General features: G+C 43.9%; 1 protein-coding gene across 5 annotated transcripts in view; it reads left to right on the forward strand.

Moving 5' to 3' along the window:
* Nucleotides 1–18,336, forward strand: part of ST6GAL2 (ST6 beta-galactoside alpha-2,6-sialyltransferase 2) — a 268,350-nt gene that overhangs the window by 23,574 nt on the left and 226,440 nt on the right. For 3 of the 5 annotated variants that reach the window (XM_069204461.1, XM_069204462.1, XM_069204459.1), the window contains exon 2: nucleotides 4,038–4,152. The exons of 1 other annotated variant lie outside the window; for it this stretch is intronic. The gene's annotated coding sequence lies outside the window, so the exon portion shown is untranslated. Of the gene's footprint in view, nucleotides 1–4,034; nucleotides 4,153–18,336 lie in introns of all 5 variants that reach the window. One more of the 5 variants, XM_069204460.1, reaches the window with a different exon arrangement.

Here is an 18,336-nt window from a genome sequence, read left to right on the forward strand (position 1 = left end):
CAAAACATTCTGTAGTGCCCGAGTCTTGTGTGGGTATGATGTTACTCACATGAAGCAGTGACCCTCAGTGTTTTCTTAAAATGTGTTTGCCGAGTTGGTAGCACTGTACACGTGTGAAAGATTGTAGAAATAACAACAGAATGCATGCAACCATAATAGAGAAATACAGAAAATTCATCAAAGTCAAGACAAGTGTAACAATTACCATTGATATGGAAGTTTTGTTTGCTGGCTGTTCCTAGGAGATAGCAGGCCATTGAAAACGTCGTAAGCCACTGAAAATCCTAGGTAAATATGCAGGAACAAAGTTTCAGGTGACTTTGGAAAAGCACACAATAAGCCGACGAGACTTCAGTTCTTAACCTCAGGCATGTGGTGTATTCACTGCTGCTGAATCATGCGGCCTCCACTACCAGTTCACCGTTTATCGTGGGTAAGGATTTGTAATGGAGCTGTGCAGGAATTTCATTTGACTATTCTAGGATCTGTGTTGCCACTCTGTTGATTATGTGCTCAGGAGGATTGAGTACTGAATGTAAGTAATATAATGGCTTGAGCAAGGAATGGAAGTGATACAATTCAAAAGATGTTGTATGCCGGAGGATATGTTTTTCTTTTCCCTCCGATTACCTTTCCCTAAAGTGTTAGCCATCTTAGCAGTTGAAAGCAAACCGGTGTATTGCCACAAACAGTCATGATGGCAATCTAATTTAGGTTTATCCCAGAATAACTCAAGCAAGAACTGTGAAATTATTTCCTGATATTCTAGTATTTATTATACTGATTTGTGAAATGTTCTCGCTTCAATATAGATTTTCCACCCAAGTAAAAGGTCTAGAATAAATGAAAGATAAGTTAACCACTCTCTCTCTCTTTTTCTGTCACTCTTCATCTTATTCCACCCCCTTGTCTCTATCTCCCTTTTTCTATTCTTTAAAACCCTACATCATCCCTCTGGACCCTGGTCTCAAATCCACGAGAGTCCTAATAATAATTCCATAAGGCAACCATAGACTCCTTCGTAAAACTCTTACCATCCCGATCAATCTCCCTTCTCAGAAACCCATTCTACTATGAATAAACTATTGCTGCATATGGTGGCACTAACCAAGAACGGTTGTAACCATCTAAACGTTCTGAAGCAAATTTTCACTTTATCAGAAGTAACTGAGTACAAATGGTCCCGTTTGTTATCATGGCAGTCGTGGTTGTGCAAACAGCCTCCATGTAGGTCTTCCTTTGCATGTAATCAGCTTCCTATAGAAACCACAGAATGTAAATAGACGTCTTCTCCATGGCTTTGAGTATACAGTGACATCATGACAGTCAAATTCTACTCCTGAGTTTGAGTATAAATAGTTAATTGAGGGAGCGTTTCCCACTTATCAAGACAGACACCTCACTCTTTACCTAAACATGCATATAGTGTTTACTACAGTAAGTCCCTACTATAGTCTCCCAAAAAAGGTCTCTATTCTCAATGTACCTGTTTCATTTGTTTTCATTGGAGACAGGTATTCCCCTCATTGCTTTTAATTTACTTGGCTATTCCAGGCGAAGGACTTTTGCAGACCTCTTTTTTTGGGCTTTGACCCCACTTTCATTCTGTTTAGTATCCCATTTTCCCGTGTTTCAAGTTGAGAAAAGGTTTCTGATAGGGGAAAGACTTAAATGGCTACGAGTAGGACTTTGGGTAATGCTTTTATTACACACCAGTGTTGTTTATTGCAAACTATTCACCTCTGGTATCAAGACTTGATATCAAAGATCTCGAGCATGGCGACCCTTATGCCTACTGGCATCAGAACCAATGAGTATCCAGTACAGGAGGGCTTTCAAGGACGAGGCTACAACTTGATGCCGGCCACCTTCTGAAAACAAATCCTCTCCTCTGATGATCCCATGCAGAGAACATCACCTATACAATTGTAAGTTCCCACCTACATAGTAGGGGGGGGTTATAAGAGATATAGAAACAGACAGCTCTGTGAAAGGCTTGGAACCTTCAACCTCCTGACCACTTATCATATAGGCCAGAAGACTTCTCAGAGAGATATACGGTAGTGTCCCTTTGGTTGTGGAGTCCATTGGGACTTCACAACGGGAAACACATGCTGTGAGAAATGGGACGTGCACACCTTTCAGTTTGAAGGTTCACAGGTAATGCCTGGGTAATGCCAGAGACGACAAATACAATACTTCAGGCAATAGCTGTAGAAAAAGGGAACTGCTTTAACGAGTGCTGGCAAGGCTTACCTGTAGGAATTGTATAAACATCAACCATATTAGAAGGAAATCAAATGAGGTACACTGTTCACCAGAAGTATTTTCCAAACAGGACCTTACATTCTAGGTTTCCAAACAGCTGGAATCGACTCCATCAGAACAAGAACTCGATAGCAAAAAAGTACTGTCTGACAATTTTATCCATTGACTGCAGTGGAGAAAAAGTATACAAAATCCACAAAGAGTAGTGCGCCACCACAACACTTGTACAGAAGAAACTTGGGTACTGAATCAGGATGCGTTATTGGATTCCATTAGAAATCCACCATCTCAAGGTGGCACTGGGTAGCGGAGAGAACATAAACATACAAACCAGAAACCCAAACTTCTCAGTAAAGTATTGAGTTTATGAACTAGGCAGAACTATAAATCAGAAGTAATTTTGAGATGTTTTCAACACACGCAGACCTTCACCATAAGCACAATGCAATAAGCAAATGTTTGCACATTGTCTGCTGCATGGCAGAAACAAAGTATCTGAGGTCGCTAAAGGGGGCATAGCAAATCCAAGAATAACAAGATTAGACAAAGCGAATAGGTCTGACCTTGGCAAGTGTGTGCTTTTTGTTTTGCTTATTTTGTGCAAATATATAAAGTTTGCAAAAAGGACACAAAAAAGGAAAAATATAAATAAAAAACTGCATGAAAAAGTGGCCCATTTACACCTGCCGTAATGCCCAGTTGCACTCCTTTTCATGCACGTTTTATAAGGCAAAGGTCTGTCACATAGTGTAACATAGCCAATAAATGAGGTGTGCTGTTCCATTACCCCATTTTGAATGGTACAGTGGTTGGATGCAAAATGTGAAGGACACTTGAACAAACTAATGGATGAAGGAGGCTAGCCAAAACCTTGTATGTATGTATGAATGTATGTATGAAAACCTTTTTATTATGTTTTTTGGAAAACGTGAGACTGGTGTGTGCTATTGTCCCCTATGTGTGCAGGCAGGAGGACCTGAACTTATAGGTCATTGATTGGTAAATATGGATGAGCCTTAAGCAAACTTTGTCTGGGCTCTGTACCCACGGCTGCGGCTTGGTTCTGCAGCAGCAGACAGACGGACAGTACTGCTTTTGAGCACAGCCACCTCTGCAGGACAGCAGTGTTGCCGTGGAGGACAGGCTCAAAATGTCGGGTATCAAGTTAAGACAAAGGCAGCTGACCTTTCTGCCACAGTTCTTCGGCCTATATAGAAAGGCACAGGTCACAAAACATGGGTACCAAACTGTGTTTATTGCCTAAATCAGTGGTTTCCAACCTTTTGACTTCTATGGACCCCCGCTTTATTATTACTAGAACCTGGGGACCCCCACTGAATCCTTATTGGAATACTCTGACCCCCACTGAGTCATTACTAGAAGCCACGGACCCTGGCCTAAACATTGTCTATGATTTAAAAAGAAGAACAATACAAAAAATGCAGAAACAGACCTCCATCAATCACATAAACAAACTATAACACATTATTTAATTTGAAAACAAATATAAATAAAAACATTACAAAAAATAATGTAAAAAGAAAGGCTAAAGCTTTGCTAAATTCAGTTGAATCCACATATTGTCCATACTGTATTCTGCACTTGCACTGCTCCCACAAATCATTTTGAGATTACTAATTTATCTTTTAGCCTCCAAATTCAAATTCCTTGACATTTATAGTATGCTTTAAAATGTTCACTTGTACGTTAAGCCACTTTATTTATATACACCTTATTAATCTGTTAATTATATTTAATTTTCTAAGCAGTTGCGAACCCCCAGAGGAGGCTTCACAGACCCCCAAGGGTGCCCAGACCACAGGTTGGGAACCACTTGTCTAAATTGTCCACATCAGTAACATCACCAACCTACATCTCCACAAGGTAAGGGTGGTTGAAGAACATCATATCTGCTTTTCTATAGGTGATATAGCCTGGTGTGTTGTTTGGCTTGGTATTGTAAGTATCATCACTGCATCTTGTGTTACGTTTTTTGAGCACTTTCGCAAAACATCACAAATAGGCATGCTCTTAGTTCAAGAGCAATTCGAGAACACTAGAATGTGGCATACAAACTATTAAACTGTTGTAGTTGGGCTCTTGCTCCTTAGCAAGACTAAAGGTGTAGTGGAGACAGCACTTTTGTTTGTAGGCGACTGATTCACTCCTACAAGTCACAGCGGTCGGCCCAACCCTCCCAGCTTACAAGCAGTACCTCACCAAAACTCAGACAGTAAAGGTGATTTCTGCCAGCCTTATGCATGGACTCTAGATGCAACTTCTCAGGGGAGTTGTGGTGGAACGGAAGTTACTCTTTTCTCTTGTTAGCAATAAGTGTCATACACACAAAGGCAACGAAGGAGATGGAGGAGAGTTTTCAATAAATGTATTGAAATGACTGCAATCTACTGTAAAATAATGTGCTACAACAATTAAGATAATGAACAGTATTAAAAGCAGAATTGTGAAGATGAGAGTTATGAATATGAAACTCCCACCATCTTAGAATAAACATTAAATACATAATTCCTAACAAAGAAAGCCTAATCTCTACCCTAAGGAGAGCTAGTAGTGATAAACCCTATCTGTCAGTACCCTGTCCATTAGAAGCGCCCCAACCGTTGTTACCTTGGAATGAGGTTTCTAGGTCAGACTCTGTGAAGACATAAAGGCTGAGTTCTGCAGCAAGGTTATGTGCAGCGTAGATGGCATCTGGAAGGAACCCCTCTAATGACCTTGTCATTGTGTGGTGTATTTGTGCAGATCATGTAGGATCCCTGACACAGGTATGTTCCTAAACAACTGATAATGTGGCAGACTTATGTCTGCAATTGCATAAACAATCCCTAACAAGTGTGCATGATGTTCCCATCACATGTAAGTGAGAAAGGGATATGATGACAATACTTACGTGTTTCACTGATAGTGACGTTGATAATGACGCCCTCTCAGAATGGCACTGATAATGAAAATCAAGACATTTCTTATAAAATGTAAGCAATGGCCGCAATCTAAAAGAAATAATAAAATACATGGAATAGACAGAGCATACTAAGTGTGTGAAAGGTCACTATGTGACAGGGGCAACAGGCCTGCAAGCCGAAGGCTAGGCTAACTCCTGTGCCCAGTGGGAAACTAAAATGGATTGAACACAAAACCAGCAGGCTGCTTGCAGACGTAGTTTATAGCTTTAATAGCCTTTTCACTCTTTGTAGCCTTACTGTGCACTATGAACCTTGTAATATACATTTAATCTTTCACATCTTATTAAATTTCAGCCTCTGGCTCAGCAGCCCATGACAGGACATGCTCATCATTGTAGTATCACAATGCTTTCTTGCATACTTCTGAACATGTATTTGACTCTTCTGGAGCTCCCCAGAGGAATGTAGCAAGGCTGCTGTGAAAGCAGTTAACATTTCAAATTTCCACTTCACTGTGCTTGAGCACCTGTTCAAAAACAGCATGTCTGCAAGGGATCATTTTCCCCGAATGGAGCTCACAGACCATGAAACAGGCATACTCATAATGATATTTTAGTGGCATGGCAGACTCTAATCCATGCAAGTTAGTTTTTTTTAATAGCCTTCACGTTGGAGACCAAGGGCTGATTATAAGTTTGGCAGATGCAATGACCCATCCGCTGAACTTTCGACGGGGAGATTGTCGCCTCACTGGCTACCTCCCTGCTGGACCCATTACGACTTTCCCACTGGACTGACGTGTGGAAACCAAGTTTTCACCCATCAGCCCAGCAGAAAGTGGCATCAGCATTGTCGCCGGCTCGTAACAAAGCCGGCAGCAATCCTGCCACGAGCAGGGGGCACCAGCACCCTCGTAATGCAGACAGTGAGCATTGCAAGGGTGCTGGACAGGGGGACCCCTGCAGTGCCCATGCCAAGTGCATAGGGAGCGCAGTGTGGCCACTATACCTGTTCTCTGCCACCCTTTTTATGGCAGTGAAACCGCCATTAAAAGTCTGGCGGAGAACCTGGTCGTAATCAGCAGGGTGGCGCTGCAAGCAGCGCCACCCTGGCTGATTGCGAATTGCACCACTGTCAACCCATCGGGATCACTGATCCCAGCGGAGACGGCGATAAGCTGGTGGACTGACCCCCAGGGTTGTTATGTGGCAGTTGGATTTCCACAGCAGCAGCAGTCCTGACCACAAATCTGGCGGTCGGGTGACCATCAGACTTATAATCAGGCCCAAAGTGTTTACATGTCGGCATGCTCTCTTCAGTCTGGACCTGCTTCATAAACACCTGAAATCACCCAAATATAGAAATCTAGACACAAAAACAGTCCACCAAGATCGTCTCTGTAACTAATAACTGACATAATCAGCATAACACCAGGAGCAGGCAGTACACAGGCATGTTGGCCTGGCCCTGGTGCCAGACAGCTGCATCCTAGATTAGTTGGTGGATATGCTTCAACAAATGTGTGCTCCAGCAGGTACATAGACCATGCTGGTGACCCATTCTCCACTGTGACTGGTTACTTTTCACCAGACTGCTGGAAATGAAGGAAGTTACATTTTGATTAGCAGCCACTACGGTGAAATCTGGTGAATGAACAGCAATACTGCACTATATGGACAGGGTAGAGACCAGTGCCTAATTTGTAAATAAAAACGTGCCAGTGCCCAAAGCCCTTCTTTTAAACCCACGGCTGCTGCAATTAAATGTGCGAGCACAGAATACTGAGGCAGCGTAATCCTGAAGCCATCTCGGGCCTCTTCAATTCATTTACAGCCACTCCCTGCCCCTTCAGCTTACTAATGCAGCTTTCTGCTTTCTCCCATTGTGACGCTTTTTCGTTTTTCTCTTCCTCCGTCTTTTCCATATGTGTCTTTTGCTCGCAACAAATGCTTGAGGCAAGAAACTAAGCGCCGGCCCTCAAAAATAAGTGCCAGTGTTCTGCACCAGATACAACAAGCACAAATTAAGCAATGGTAGAGACCCTCCTCTCTGTGTGGAATTGCACAGGATTGGATCTGACAACAAGGGTTGGGGACTCCTAAACATTGTCCAGCGTACTGAGCGTTACATCAAACAACTCACGTAGAAAAGGCGCCTGTGTGATTGTTGGACTTTTTGCCTTATGCAGGGTCATCCCCAGTTTTTTTGCCTCCTTCCTCCTGGTTTCTCTGACCTCTCGCTGTTGGCTCTAGGACTCTGAGCACTTTATCACTGCTGACCAGTGCTAAAGTGCAGGTGCTCTCCCATCTAAAGATGGTATGATTGGCTTATACCTAATTGTACTATTTAATTTACCTATAAGTCCCTTTTACAGTGGTATCTCTATACCCAGGGCCTGTAAATTAAATACTAGTAGTGGGCCTGCAGCACTGCTTGCGCCACCCACTGAAGTAGACTTTTAAACCTGTCTCAGGCCTGCTAGCGCAGAGCCTGTGTGCGCAGTTTTCCGTCACAGGGACCTGGCATCTAAACTTACTTGCCAGGCCCTTACTACATGTAAGTCACCCCTATGGTACGCCCTAGCTAGCCCTGTGGGCAGGGTGCCATGTATGTAGAAAGGCAGGACATGTGCCAAGTTGCGTGGCCTGGCCTGATAGTGACAAACAGCCTAACTGGTGTCTCACTGCTGTGAGTGCGGCCTTCTCATAGGATTGCATTAGAAATGCCCTGCCTTATGTGTAAGGGGTACTGTCTGATTTATGAGGGGTAGCGTAGGCGTCTTTGGTATGGTTGTGATGGTGATAATAAATGCTGCTTACTGGTGTGGGTGTATTTTTTATTAATATCACAGAAATGCCACTTCTAGAAAGTGCGCATTTATCTGTGCTTATGACTCTGGTGTTTTGCTGCTTGACTCCAATCCACGTCTGGGCAGAGTGACAGTTGGGGCTTTGTGCATACTTTTCAGACATCCTGTGCACATGGAGGGTGGAGGTGTCACAGAGGACCATCTGCATACTGAATAGGCTTCCTGGGCTGAGAGAAGGGAGAGGCGGGGCACACCTTCATTTGTAAAGACTGTGCCCTGGTCTCACACAATAGGGTCGTTAACCCCCCCACTGACGTTTGGAGCCTGTGCTGAAAGGAGAGAGGGGGAACTCCCAGAACCAGTTGTAACTGGCTGGAACCTCCTCTCCCTACCATTGTAAAACACTGTAAGAACTGACTATAAGTACAGGGGAATTTTCCCCACAATTTGGAGACTCTTGGAATCATCTTGGAACTGGACACCAAAGGCTGAAAGGACTCACCAGGAACCGCCATGGACTTCTGCTGCTGTGCTGACCTGTGACCTGCCTGGTCACTGTGAAGGACTTGCCACTTGCTGCCTTTCCATTGTGCTGGCTTGTAGCTGGGCCCTCCACCTGAGGACATTGTCTTAAGATTCTGCTCCCCAAGGGCAGGGTGCTGTGGCCCCTGACCCCTGCATCCATTTTTTCACGAGGGGTGCTTCCCGTGGTTTGCAGCACGCTTATGGAGCCTTGGGAGCTTGTAGGCTCCTGGCTGCATTGTGCCCCTTTAAATAAGATCACTGCAGCGGCCCGGGAACTGGAAGAACACTCGCGCACCGCATCGGGTGCAGGCGAGTGTCTGCTCGGGCCCCAGGAGGGGGCCGATCTTCTTGTGGCTTCACGGCCGGACCAGGGGAAGGTGCGTGAAGTGCCCCCTTCCCCCTGGCCCTGCGTTAGGAGCAGGACGCTCCTTTTCTGCTGTTAGGTAAAACGGGCATTATTGTGGGCCCCCCCGCTTGGTGGAAGGGCCAGTGGAGGCCCGGGGGGGCCCCCAGAGATCGCGGGTCCAGGGAGGGGCCAGTCAATAAACCGGAAGGGGTGCATGGTGCCCCCCTCCTGTCCTAAGTTGTTTTTGCTGGCTTTGGCCCCCCTTGTGAGGGCCGGTTGAGGCCCTGGGGGCCCCCAGTAATCACAGTCCCTGGAGGGGCCTGTCTATAAAAGAGAGGAGGTGCATGTCGCCCTCCTCTGACCCCAGAGTATAAGGGAGGCCCCCGTTTTGCGCATAGGAGCACCGGGGGCCCCATTGTTCGCCTTCTAGGCACTGGAGGTGCCTTCATCCAACCAGGTATTGTTTAAAGGACCAATATAGTTGCAATCCAAAGTTCTTTTTACAGACTTTTGTTTGATTCATATATTACCTACCTGCGGTTGATGTTTTTACATATGTGTATGCAAATGTTCCTTTTATGTACATGCTTGCTAATATGTTTTTCTAAATTGCCATATGTTTTCTAATGTTCCTACTATGGGCATTTTATGATATTCTTATGACAAGTGCTGTGATGTAATAACGTGTTTTCCTGACTACTGCTTATGTTGCAGAATACTGAGTAACCTGTGTGTAATGTGTGAATGCTGCTAGGTTGCAGAGTAACTAACGTGTAACGTTCTGACAACTGCTAAGGTAGCAGGATAGTACTGATATGTGATGTTTGGTCGGATAATTGCCTTGTGTACAATACAGTATATTTTACTATAATCTGGTGTTGTGTTTCCTTTGTGGTGGGGATATTGCGTCACGTGTGTTGTGTGTGTTGTGCAAACGCTTTACACATTGCCTCTGGGTTAAGCCTGACTTCTCCTGCCAAGCTACCAAGGGGGTGAGCAGGGGTTATCTTGGACTTGTAACTCCCTTGCCCTGACTAGAGCGGGTAAATTCTGCCTGGCTGAGGTGCATAACCTAGCCAACCAGAAACCCCATTTCTCACAGTGATAATGTGCTGTTTTCTGTAACACCTTCCCCGACATCCAAATCCACCCAGATATATACACACTCTCCACCTCTCTATTTCAAAGTAAACCACTAATAAAAGCAGCCTTTGTAAAATGGTGCCATGGACTCATGACCCATGCCACAAAGTCACCTGCATACACTGATGAAGTCACAAATTAAATTGCATGCCAACTGCTTTCCACAGCAGCCCCTTGTAAGATGTTTCTGATTTTAAAAAAAGCGTTGGTTGAGAACTAACGAATCCTCAAGTCATGCCTGCAGATGAACACATATAAATGAGGCTTTGCAGATATGCATTGATGCCAGAAGTGGCCTTTAATATTTATTAACCGTAGTGGCACTAAACACATATACTTTGCTGATACATTTTGTCCTTTCATGGCAATATTACTAGCATGCCTTCTTATTACACAATTTAATAGTTCTCAGTTTTTCACCCTTGAACGGTCTAAGGAAGGAGTTACGTATGTCGAGATTCGAACGTCTAGCCTGCAGATTATATATAGATACCATCAGTTAATCCTTAAATCCCTGAGCCACCTTGCCAGGTGTGTTAAGCCTTAAGGTCAACTAATTAATTCTAAAAAGATGATGAAAATGGCAACATAAATGCCAGACAGTATTATTCTGGGTTGACATTGGAAGGGATTTATATAAGCAAATGGGATATCTTATGTTTGCCATTAGCTTGTTGAAACGGATAATCAGATGTTAGCAAGGAAAACAGTGTTGTTTAGTTAACATGCATTACAGCAGTTTTTGCAGTTGCACAATTATTCCGTTTTTAGATAAAGGTTTGGCAGAATTCTTTACTTTAAGAATCACACAGTATGTTTTGTTTGGAAGGCATGCAGTATTGTTTGCGTAAGACAACACAAAAAAGCGTTCAGAGTGAAAAGCTGGACTCGTTCTGATTTGTGCCTCACATTGTTGTGTGTGTGTGGGGGGGAGAGGGTGTGTGATCACAGGTTTTTTTGTTGTTGTTGCTGCGCGAGGACTTCCGGCTTTGGGTTGAAAGTGCATTTAACGAATCCTTCCTTGCAAAGATGAATAATGTGGGCAAACGTTGGGAACACGTTGACTTATTTGTGCAAGATGTTTTGGGTTAAAAATGCTTTAAGTGGCCTCTTCCAGACTCTTCTAAGAACTTTTTATCACAGAGAAACCGTCCATGTCACCCTGGAACCTGTAGCTCTTACATCATGCCTCTGCCAAAAGTCCACACGCCATGGTAGGGTCTGGTCCATCCCTCTCTTAGGGGCATATTTATACTCTGTTTGTGCCGGATTTGTGTCATTTTTTTAACGCAAATCCGGCGCAAACTTAACTCCATATTTATATTTTGACGCTAGACCCATCTAGTGTCAAAATATTGGAGCTAACATAATATTTTTACTGTAAAAACCTACCTTGCGTCAATGAGATGCAAGGTAGGCGTTCCCGGGGAAAAAAATGACTCTAAGGCCTTAGCACCTTATTTATCTTCCCATGCAAAAATCACGCACGGGAGGAGGAGGGCCTTAAATAATGGTGCTAAGCTTGCTTAGCGCCATTATTTAATGCCTGGGTCAGGGCAGGTGTTAGGGGACCTGTGGGCTCATGTCCATGGTCAGAGACCATGGAAGCAGCCCACAGGTGCCCTTCCCTGCCCCGAGGGAAACCCACACCTGGAGGACACATAAGGATGGGGGGACCCATCCCAAGTAAATCCAGGTATTTTTTTTTCTTTTTTAAAAGTGCCATAGGGGGGCCTAACTTGGGCCCCCCTACATGGCCATTGGGCAGAGGGGCATGACTCCTGTCTTTATTAAGACAGGAGTCATGTCCATGGGGGTTGTGCGTCAAAAAATTACGCTAGTCAGGTTAGTGTAATTTTTCTGACTCTAACCTGACTAGCGCCATTGTTCGACGCACAACCTCCTGTTTCCCCTACGCCACCCCCACCTGGTTAGCGTAATTTATTTTGACTCTAACCGGGCCTTACCGCCGGCTAACGTCATTCCTTAAATATGATTCCCGGCTGGCATCCAGGAATGGCGCAAGCCGGCGGCAAGTTTTTTGACGCAAACCGGTTTGCGTCAAAAAGTATAAATCAGGGCCTTAGTCGCCAAATGATAGTCTATCAAATCTAACGGCCTGGTTTAGACTTTGGTGGGCAGATACTCTGTCACAAACGTGACAGATATTTTGCCCACCTTAACACAAGTTAATTAGGATATAATGACTTATTTTAAGGTGGATGGTAAATCTGTCATATTTGTGATGAAATACTTGTCCGCCAAACACTAAATCTGGCCCTAGGCCTATTCTAGACTGTTTCTAGGGGTACTTGCACGGGCCCTGGGTGCTGATGGAAATGAAAATAGGAAAACATTGCCTTGCCAACCTTTGGCAAGGACAGCTGGTGGCAGAAAGTTGGGAAAGGAGCTTTCCCTTCCCATGTTCTAAGCTGCACTGCCCTGATTATTTTTGTATATTGTCTAAACTGCTTATTCATTCATGCATAATTAGTACTGGCTGGTCTGTGCATCAGCACTGTCACTTGCATGTCCCACACAAATGTGCAGACACCACTGATACACAAACTGATACAAGCACAGTAAGACATTCTGGGTGCATACTGATTTTTTGAGAGAGGATTTACTGACAAACGGACAAGCAGAGCTCTGATGTGGGGCATGAAACACTGGCATAAAGGAGACAAATTTGTATGGGGTGTCAGTGAAAATGCTTAAAAGTAATTGAATACCTCGGGAGCAGAGTGGCCCTGAAGCAGGAAATACACTGACTTCCATCCTCTTAATGCATGTACACCAGGACATAGTGTTATGGACATCGTCAGTGGAACACTGAGAGCCAGACAGAAACAGAGCTGTTGAGTGAGACTGACATACACAAAATGGCAAGCAGACACAAAAATGCCAACTAGGTCTGGGAAACAAGAGCATGCACACTTGGACAGGGGAGCCAAGGTCATGCACATTTCGACAGGAAAGCCAAGGCCATGCACAATTGGACAGGAAACGATTTCATGCCCACTCGTCCCAACACACCAACTCACAGACATGGAAAAAAGGTGGTAGATCAGCTTATTTGGACTTCTAGGCAAACCCACCACTGAAATAATCACGAGGCACTCTGACCCTTTGACTGTGCGTATCCAGATTTAGTGGACGGCCATAAAATCAATTCCTACCAGCATAGCCACTGACTGGCACGCAGAAATAAAACAACCTGCAGACAACACCAATGCCTTAAAAATAAGCTACTCTCATGATTTCAAGACCCCAGACACGATGGAGACCTTCTATTGGGAAAATCTGTAACCTGCAGACAAGTCTGCACTCCAAGACTGCTAGCAGCAACAGAGATGAAAATATTGGTTGATGTTGTGCTCTACAATAATCGTAGGGTAACTTGCCAACAACACTTGCAAGAACTTGCATTCCAGCATTTTGTGTAACTTAAACAGACTTGCAGATGTGTATTTTAACACAACATAACAAACCAACACAATGTAGCACAATATATCATTTATTTAGCACAAGGGAATACACTGGCGTTAACCTCTGGGCAAAAATAAAATAAAATACTTCTGGGAGGTAAGTGCAAATGAAGAAAAATAACACCTCTGTTAAAACGTAACGGTCTGACATAACCATTCAGAAAGTCGAATATCTTCTCTTCGATAACCTTGTACCATGTTCAGCATAGGTGATTTCATCCTTGCAAGCCAGCTTCTCCAAATTCTTTGACCTAAGTGATGATGAGTAACACTTGCCAGTGCTTCCATGGTCGTGAATTAGCCTTTTCCAATGGAGAAGTTGTATAAAAATTCACCTATGAGTATGCAACATCTCTTCCTGGTAGATAGTCAGGGAAAATCTCTGAGGTATTGATTTGTATAACGGGATACAGATAAAATAATTACTCAAATGTGTATTTTAGAATAATAGAAACAAGAAGCACTATAGATCAAATGATTACAAAACAACAAAAATATACATTGTCGGAGGTGCACATATATTACTACTATACATTTGCAACAAAAGCAGTGTGTTGCACCATATAAATGATATGTACACTCATACCTCACTAGTACATGATGAACAGGCCCCGAAATTACCAATCTCTACTCTTTCTAATAAAACAGTAGGCTCTGACATTCAGCAACAGATGCCAACACCTTTTCAGCTTCTCTCGCCTCTTTTTTGTGAGTCTTCTACAGCACATTCATATTGCAAAAATTAATATAAAACATAGTATATGTATTCAATGCTTAATTTGAAAATAAAAATGTGCCGGTGCCCAAAGGTCTCTATTTAAACATGCGGCTGCTGCATTTAAATGTGCAAGCCATCTCGGGCCTCTTCAATCCACTTCCAGCCACTTCCTGCCCCTTCAGATCATTCTTGCAGCTTTCTTCTTTCTCTCTTTGTGTGGCTTTTTTTAGGGTCGAGCCTGCTTTGCATGCGCTCGTGCATGCGTATAGCAGGGAGACTCTTTTGTATTTATAAAAGGGCTCGGAGCCCTGTCAACTTCACGTCAGTGCTTTTTATTGGTTCGTGGGATTCCCTAATTAAATCTGCTTGCTTTCATTAGTCGAAGGCACGCATATGGCATGCCTTTTCCGGTGGCAAGCCCTCCTCGAGCGCAGCGACCAAGTACAGAAAACATGCGAGGCTCGCTGTTTTCCATCGAGCTCGTGGACTTTTTTTTCTCTAATTTAGGAGCCCGATCTCGCTTGGCAGAAGTCGAGCGCTTTACCTACTTGATTTCACTTTTTCGGGTTACGTGCATAAATGCACTTTTGCCCGATAGGTGAAAAGTCGGGTTAGGAGTTTACAACGCGATCGGCTCTAACACGAGCAAACGCGAGACCCGATGCATTGTAAATGCTTGTTTTCCTCTTCCTCCACTTTTCCCATATGTGTCTTTTGCTCACAGTAAATGCCTGATGCAGAAAACTAAGGGCCTGATTTATACTTTTTTAGCGCTGCATTTGCGTCATTTTTTGACACAAAAGCTGCACAAACGTACAAAATTAAATTATATTTTGTTAGTTTCTGCTGCATTTTCGTAAAAAAATGGCGCAAATGCAGCGCTAAAAAAGTATAAACCAGGCGCTAAGTGCCGGCCCTTAAAAATAAGTGCCGGTGCCCCATACCTCAAACCACCAGGTGAAATTAAGCACTGACTCAGAATAGGAATGGAAGAAACACATTTCTCCCGCACACTGGAGGGACCTGTGCTTCACATAGAGCATTTCTACTTCATAAACTGAGTACTCTTTTCACGCTAAAGCAATAGTACCAAAAAACACAAGTGTTGCGAACTAAAGACACTCACGTTCTGGTCATTTGCGTTGTTCCCACACTTCCCATACATTTTTGCATAAGTACGTAACCTACGGTAATTACTTAATTTGAGGAATATTTCGCAGTAAGCCTCACATTTAATTGTGCAATTGAGCAAATTACACAAGCATCATTAAAAATTCATAGATAGATAGATAGATATGGTTGTAGGGCAGCATAAGACTACAAAGTATTTTCAATTTCTGCCTAGATATATCATATTAATGTAAAAAATCTTCTATCTTTTTGAATAGCTCCCTTTCATGGATGGCTGTGGATGGTCACGCGAAAGGACAAACCCCCCTTAGACATAGTTTCATAGTTGTAGACAGATTTGAAGCCGGACTTTGTATAATGGGAACATTCCCCTTTTCATGATGAACAAGTTCCCTTTCAAGAGCGGTCGTGGTCCAAGGCTGTTCGTTTTAAACACAGTGGCAGCTGCAGACATACTTATGGTGAATGGTATATTTGAGCCGCAGATGTCTGAGAGCTCTATCCCTGGATTTGTCAACCCCACGTCTCTGGAAGGAATGTGTGCCAAATCCTCTCAGCGTAACATCTCATCTCACACAATGAGCCAAAGCGCCATTTGTGAGGCTAATGGAGGATGCAGTGTGTAATCTTAAAACCTGATTTTTGTACTTCTTAGCAGCTGTTGTGCTGCATCTTGTGTCTGTTGCCTTTGAAATAATCACCCGAGTGGATCAGGGCTCCTGCAATGTATTTTGAATGACAAAGGCTGCGCTCAGTAGAAACTGGTTAATGTGTGCGTTTTCAGACAATTGTTAGACTTCTGCTGCCTGACTCTTGGAACCGAAGCAGCACTGCACCAAATGAGAGCAGCATGATAACTGTCTCAGATTGCCTGGCAAGCAAAAATCCAGCAATATAAAAAATTGCGAAGAATATTTAGCAACACACAAAGAAAACCGTACACTGCGGAAGTTTTAGGATATACACATAGGCCCATATTTATACTTTTTGACGCTAAACTGCGCTAACGCAGTTTAGCGTCAAAAAGTTTTGCGCCGTCTAACGCCATTCTGAAGCGCCATGCGGGCGCCGTATTTATGGAATGGCGTTAGACGGCGCAATCAGACCGGCGCTGCCTGGTTTGCGTGGGAAGAAACCACGTAGACCAGACAGCGCCGGCGTAGGGGGAAAATGGCGCATGGGCGTCTTAAAATGGGGCAAGTCAGGTTACGTCGAAAAAATCGTCTTAACCCGACTTGCGCCATTTTTTAACGACGCCCATCCCCCATCAACATGACTCCTATCATTGTAAAGATAGGAGTCATGCCCCCTTGCCCAATGGCCATGCCCAGGGGACTTATGTCCCCTGGGCATGGTCATTGGGCATAGTGGCATGTAGGGGGGCACAAATAAGGCCCCCCTATGCCACCAAAACAAAATATAAAAAAATAAAAAATTATACTTACCTGAACTTACCTGAATGTCCCTGGGGTGGGTCCCTCCATCCTTGGGGGTCCTCCTGGGGTGGGCAAGGGTGGCAGGGGGGGTCCCTGGGGGCATGGGAGGGCACCTGTGGGCTCATTTTGAGCCCACAGGCCCCTTAACGCCTGCCCTGAGCAGGCGTTAAAAAGTGGCGCAAATGCACCGTTTTTAGCCACGCCAACTCCCGGGCGTCTCTTTTGCCCGGGAGTATAAATACCACGTAAAGGCCTGGGAGTCATTTTTTAGACGGGAACGCCTCCCTTGCATATCATTAACGCAAGGAAGGGGTTCACGCTAAAAAATGACGCACATTCCGGGAACTTTGGCGCTATTCGCCTCTAACGCCATAGTATAAATATGGCGTTAGTTGGCGTTAGTTTTGCGTCGAAATTGCGTCAAAAAAAACGACGCAATTTCGGCGCAAACGGAGTATAAATATGCCCCATACATTTTTAGGTTGAGAGCAAGCTCTTTAACCTGTGATAGGTATAGAGGGCTTTTAACCACCCCCACCTCACTCCCATCACTTTAACCCATTCCCGGGCTTGCCTTTCACTTGATGTAATTGGTAATTGTTTACGTTTGTCTCGTCTTGAGGCTGTTTTTGTTATGCCTTGCAGACTGCTCCTCTTACATGGATTATTGCACGATTGCCGATATACTTCAATGTGGGCAAACTATGGCACATATTCATACCTTTTTGTGCAGCATTTGCCTCACTTTATGGCACAAAAGAAGCGCAAACTCACAAAATACAATTATATTTTGTACGTCTGCGCCGCTTTTACATCAAAAAGTGACACAAATGTGGCACAAAAAAAGTATAATTATGGGCCTATTTCTTTTGTCTCTCCCCTTTGTGCTGCATGGCAACCATGATGCTCATAGTGCAGAAAGGCACAACAGTGTGAACTTGATCGGCAGATTTGGAGCGCTGGTCACATTGTTCATAGTTACCTAATCAGAGTCATTTCTTGTGGCTCTCCCCTTAGAACACTTGAAATTGGTGAATGCTTTACTAAAACAGATATCCTCAAAGCAAAATCGGCTCTCCTAGCACAGTGGGAGAGTCAATATTATAATTTTCACTGCACTTGGGAAACGCGCCCCATAATGCTTTGTAAGCTTTCTTTTCCAAAACATGTCTGCTCATAACTCACCCTGTGGTGCTCCTAGGACAATGGGACCACCACCAAAATGTTCACAACTACATGCTTTTTCTGTCTATGCCATGTTTGGGTCCCCACACTAGGTTAGTGCGGACCGTAAAATGATAACCCCTCCTAACATTCAGGCCCATAGATATACTTTTTTTTTTTTAGTGCTGCATGTGCACCGCTTTTTGATGCAAAAACGGTGCAAATTTGCAAAATACAATTGTATTTTGCATGTCTGCACCGCTTTTGCGTCAAAAAATTACACAAATGCAGCGCTAAAAAAAGTATAAATATGGGCCTCAGTGTCTGTTCAATCTTTCACATGGTTAGAATTTTTGTTTTACATCTGAGAGTAGGTTATGTTTT

This window comes from Pleurodeles waltl, chromosome 8, assembly GCF_031143425.1.
Source record: "Pleurodeles waltl isolate 20211129_DDA chromosome 8, aPleWal1.hap1.20221129, whole genome shotgun sequence".
Taxonomy (NCBI): Eukaryota; Metazoa; Chordata; class Amphibia; order Caudata; family Salamandridae; genus Pleurodeles; species Pleurodeles waltl.